This window comes from Somniosus microcephalus, chromosome 11, assembly GCF_052327205.1.
Source record: "Somniosus microcephalus isolate GS21.2 chromosome 11, FLI_Smic_1.0, whole genome shotgun sequence".
Taxonomy (NCBI): domain Eukaryota; kingdom Metazoa; phylum Chordata; class Chondrichthyes; order Squaliformes; family Somniosidae; genus Somniosus; species Somniosus microcephalus.
The window spans coordinates 234,984,148-234,989,796 of record NC_140997.1 but is presented as its reverse complement, the minus strand read 5'-3'; positions in this window follow the sequence as shown (position 1 = coordinate 234,989,796).

Below are 5,649 nucleotides of genomic sequence, written 5' to 3'. Positions count from 1 at the left end.
GCTGGGGGAGGATGCGCCCTTGGAGAGGCTCTAATTGCAGGCTGTGTTGGTGTCTCCTTGTTGGGAGAATATTAAATCCATGGTTCACATGACATGAGGGGGGTGTGTGTGTGAATAACAGGCAGAGGATGGATAGTAAGAGGCTCGTCCCCTTCTCTCTCCCCCATTGGTTCAACACTCTTCAAGGGGACGGTCCCCACAACCTCTCACAACATTTTTTTAAATATTTATTTTGCATCAAAGAATATATATTTTGGCCAGGTTCCACGAATCTTGTGATTAACTTTCAGGAATTCAGTGTGAGTGCACAACACCAAGAATATTCCTTCCTCCCACTCCCCGAGAAAGAGGTGATGGGGAGTATTTCCCATTCCTTGCTGATGTGCTCAACAAGCTGCCGTTTAAAGCCTCCTTTTAAAGGGAATTTCTGGCATTGCGGGCTGTGTGTGTTGTGTATTCACTCTCCCCGCCACCACCCGGTGGGTGAAATGGAGTGAACGAGGAAATCATGGTGAGGACACTCATTCATTCCCACATTACAACAGTGACTCCACTTCATAGAAACATAGAAGATAGGAGCAGGAGTCGGCCATTCGGCCCCTCGAGCCTGCTCCACCATTCAATGAGATCATGGCTGATCATCCAAATTCAGTACCCGGTCCCTGCTTTCTCCCCATATCCAATTCCAATTCCAATTCCAATTAAAATGCTTTATTGGCATGAAAGTTTACAGAGGACCATATTGCCAAAGCTTACATAGCAAAAAGGTACAGTTTTCCAACATTCTGTTGGTGTCAATCGATTTGACATTTGTTGGGTACATACAATATTACTTTTAAACAATATTAATTTTAAACAGTCTTTGTACTTCATTTGGTACGTTCAATATTAATTTTAAACAGTCTTAATTTTAAACAGTCCTCAGGTTGTGACATGTTGTTACATATTTGGCCCCAAGGTATGGTCTGTCTCCTTCTCCTAGGACTAATCTCAATTTTGACAGATCATCCAATTCCTTGAAATCTGGGGTTGTTTGGCTTAGCTTGTTGAATAATATGTTTCTTGATGTGTTGAATTTTTCGCATTTTAGGAGGAAATGCATTTCTGTTTCAACCTCGCCAGCCAGACATTGATCGCATATTCTATTCTCTCTAGGCTGCCAGGATTTCTTGTATCTGCCTTTTTCAATTTCCAGTTGGTGGTCGCTTAGTCTGTACCTGGTGAGGGTCTGTCTCTGTTTTGTGTCTCTGATGGTCGTGAGGTAGTCTGCCAGTTTATATTCTCTTTTTAGGGCCCGGTAACATTCTAATCTGCTTTGGCTTTCGGTTATTTTGTTCCAATGTTCCAGGTAGGTTTCTTTGCATTTTTTAATGATTTGGTTCACTCGGATTGGTGTTTGGGCGGCTGTGTTGGTCTGGGGCTGGTCAGGGTCCGGCTGAGTACTTAGTTTCCGTAGCAGCTGACTCAGGGGACTCTTTTCTGGGTTTAGCTCTTGGGTCTGAAAGGCTTTGAAATGAAGGGTGTCTGGGGAGCTAGATTTGAGGTGATTTAGGAAGTTTAGTGCTCGTTTTTGGATGTTTATTATCAGTGGGTATCTGCCTAGTTCGGCTCTGCATGCATTTGTTGGCGTTTTCCTTTGGGTGCGAAGGATGCTTCGGCAGAATTCTGCATGTAGGGCTTCTATTGTATGTTTTTCCCATTTAGTGTAGCTTTGGTGATTTAGCGGGCCCCATACTTCACTACCGTACAGTGCAATGGGCAGGATTATGCTGTCAAATATTTTGAGCCAGATTTTGATTGGGATTTGGATGTTGTAGAATTTTCTTTTTATTGCATATAGGGCTCTTCGGGCTTTTTCTTTTAGTGCATCCCTTGATCCCTTTAGCCTTAAGAAATATATCCAACTCCTTCTTGAATATATTTAATGAATTGGCCTCTACTGCCTTCTGTGGTAGAGAATTCCACAGGTTCACCACTCTCTGGGTGAAGAAATTCCTCCTCATCTCTGTCCTAAATGGCCTACCCCTTATCCTTAGACTGTGACCCCTGGTTCTGGACACCCCCGCCATCGGGAACATCCTTCCTGCATCTAGTCTGTCTAGTCCTGCCAGAATTTTATAAGTTTCAATGAGATCCCCTCTCATTCCTCTAAACTCCAGTGAGTACAAGCCCAATCGACCCAATCTCTCCTCATACGTCATTCCTGCCATCCCAGGTATCAGCCTGGTGAATCTTCGCTGCACTCCCTCCATGGCAAGAACATCCTTCCTCAGATAAGGTGACCAAAACTACACACAATACTCAAGATGTGGTCTCACCAAGGCCCTGTACAACTGCAGCAAGACATCCTTGCTCCTGTACTCGAATCCTCTCGCTACGAAGGCCAACATACCATTTGCCTTCTTAACCGCCTGCTGCACCTGCATGCTTACCTTCAGCGACTGGTGCACAAGGACACCCAGGTCTCATTGCACTTCCCCTTCTCCCAATCTATTGCCATTCAGATAATAATCTGCCTTCTTGTTTTTGACATCAAAGTGGATAACCTCACATTTATCCACATTATACTGCACCTGCCCAATCACCCAACCTGTCCAAATCATACTGGAGTTTCTCGGCATCCTCCTCACAGCACACACGCCCACCCAGCTTTGTGTCACCTGCAAACTTGGAGATATTACATCTAGTTCCCTCGTTCAGATCATTAATATATATTGTGAATAGCTGGCAAACCCTGGCCTGTGGGGATTGATACTGAGTCGGAGAGCCAGGGGCGGATTAACACGCAGGCCTATGGGGTACCCACCAGCCCCCGTGTGTAAAATATCTCCCCCTCCCCTCGCCAGGGCTCCTGCCAAATAATCCATCCCCTTGCCCCCAACTCACTGCTGCTCTCCAGTTGATTGTTCAGTCCTCAGTGTCCCGGCACACCGTCCACTTGTCCACAATGCTACAATAAAGCCACCACAAAACAAACATTCCAAACCAAATTTATAAATCAAACCATTACATTACATTCCAAAGTCAACAAATCACCCTTGTTCCCTGTGGTCAGTGGTGTTTCCCAGGGGTCACTTCTAGGACCACTGCTTTTCTTGATATATATTGACTTGGACGTGAGTGTACAGGGCACAATTTCAAAATTTGCAGATGACACAAAACCTGCAAATATAGCAAACATTGAGGAGGAGACTGATAGACTTCAGGAAGCCTTGGTCCAAACATGGACAAAGGAGCTGAATTCCAGAGGTGAGGTGAGAGTGACTGCCCTTGACATCAAGGCAGCATTTGACCGAGTGTGGCATCAAAGAGCTCTAGTAAAACTGAAGTCAATGGGAATCGGGGGGGAAACGCTTCACTGGCTGGAGTCATACCTAGCACAAAGGAAGATGTTTGTGGTGGTTGGAGGTCAATCATCACAGCCCCAGAACATCGCCGCAGGAGTTCCTCAGGGCAGTGTCCTAGGCCCAACCATCTTCAGCTGCTTCATCAATGACCTTCCCTCCAACATAACGTCAGAAATGGGGGTGTTTGCTGATGACTGCACAGTGTTCAGCGCCATTCGCAACTCCTCAGATAATGAAGCAGTCCATGCCTGCATGCAACAAGACCTGGACAACATTCAGGCTTGGGCTGATAAGTGCTAGGTAACATTTGCGCCACACAAGTGCCAGGCAATGACTATCTCCAACAAGCGAGAGTCTAACCACCGCCCCTTGACATTCAACGGCATTACCATCGCCGAATCCCCCAACATCGACATCCTGGGGGGTCACCATTGACCAGAAACTTAACTGGACCAGCCACATAAATACGGTGGCAACAAGAGCAGGTCAGAGGCTGGGTATTCTACGGCGAGTGTCTCACCTCCTGACTCCCCAAAGCCTTTCCACCATCTACAAGGCACAAGTCAGGAGTGTGATGGAATACTCTCCACTTGCCTGGATGAGTGCAGCTCCAACAACACCCAAGAAGCTCAACACCATCCAGGACAAAGCAGCCCGCTTGATTGGCACCCCATCCACCACCTTAAACATTCACTCCCTCCACCACCGGCGTACCGTGGCTGCAGTGTGTACCATCTACAAGATGCACTGCAGCAACTCACCAAGGCTTCTTCGGCAGCACCTCCCAAACCTGCCACCTCTTCCACCTAGAAGGACAAGGGCAGCAGGTGCATGGGAACACCACCACCTCCAAGTTCCCCTCCAAGTCACACACCATCCTGACTTGGAAATATATCGGCCATTCCTTCATCATCGCTGGGTCAAAATCCTGGAGCTCCCTCCCTAACAGCACTGTGGGAGCACCAGGATCCCGTAAGCTTTTTTAACTGATTTCTCAACCTGCCCTGCCACCTTCAACAATTTGCGTACCGATACCCCCGGGTCTCTCTGCTCATGCACCCCCTTTAGGATTGTACCCGTTAGTTTATCTTTCCTCTTCTCATTCTTTCTTCACTTCGCACTTTTCTGCGTTAAATTTCACCTGCCACGTGTCCGCCCATTCCACCAGCCTGTCTACGTTTGTTTTATATTCGTTCATGGGATGTGGGCATCGCTGGCATGGCCCAGCATTTATTGCCCATCCCTAATTGCTGACCACCACCTTCTCAAGGGCAATTAGGGATGGGCAATAAATGCTGGGCCTTGCCAGCGATGCCCACATCCCAGGAACGAATATAAAACAAATGTAGATAGGCTGGTACACAAATTGTTGAAGGTGGCAGGGCAGGTTGAGAAATCAGTTAAAAAAGCATACGGGATCCTGGGCTTCATAAATAGAGGTATAGAGTACAAAAGCAAGGAAGTTATGATGAACCTTTATAAAACACTGGTTCAGCCTCAACTGGAGTATTGTGTCCAATTCTGGGCACCGCACTTTAGGAAGGATGTGAAGGCCTTGGAGAGGGTGCAGAAAAGATTTGCAAGAATGGCTCCAGGGATGAGGGACTTCAGTTACGTGGATAGACTGGAGAAGCTGGGGTGGTTCTCCTTCGAGCAGAGAAGGTTGAGAGGAGATTTGATCGAGGTGTTCAAAATCATGAGGGGTCTGGACAGAGTAGATAGAGAGAAACTGTTCCCATTGGCGGAAGGGTCGAGAACCAGAGGACACAGATTTAAGGTGATTGGCAGAAGAACCAAAGGCGACATGAGGAAAAACTTTTTACGCAGCGAGTGGTTAGGATCTGGAATTCACTGCCTGAAAAGGTGGTGGAGGCAGATTCAATCGTGGCTTTCAAAAGGGAGTTGGATAAGTACCTGAAGGAGAGAGATTTGCAGGGCTCCGGGGGAGTGGGACTGGCTGAGGTGTTTTTGCAGAGAGCTGGCACGGGCTCGACGGACCAAATGGCCTCCTTCTGTGCTGTGACCATTCTATGATTCTATTCTATGATTCTATGATTGTGCATTCCCCTTGTGTCTGTCTTCCGTGTGCCTTTGCCTGTGTTAGTGCTCCTACGCAGTGCTACCCCAGTGGCTGCAGCATGGCTGGTGGAAGGCTGCTGATTTTCCTGTTCAAAGCTCAGTTGAGCTTCAGACCTAATGTCCTAACGTCCACTGAAATCTTTGACTTCACCACTGTAATATTGACCACATTTGTTCTGCCTCACCCCCAGTGCTGTCGACACCCAGTCCCCATATTGTGTTG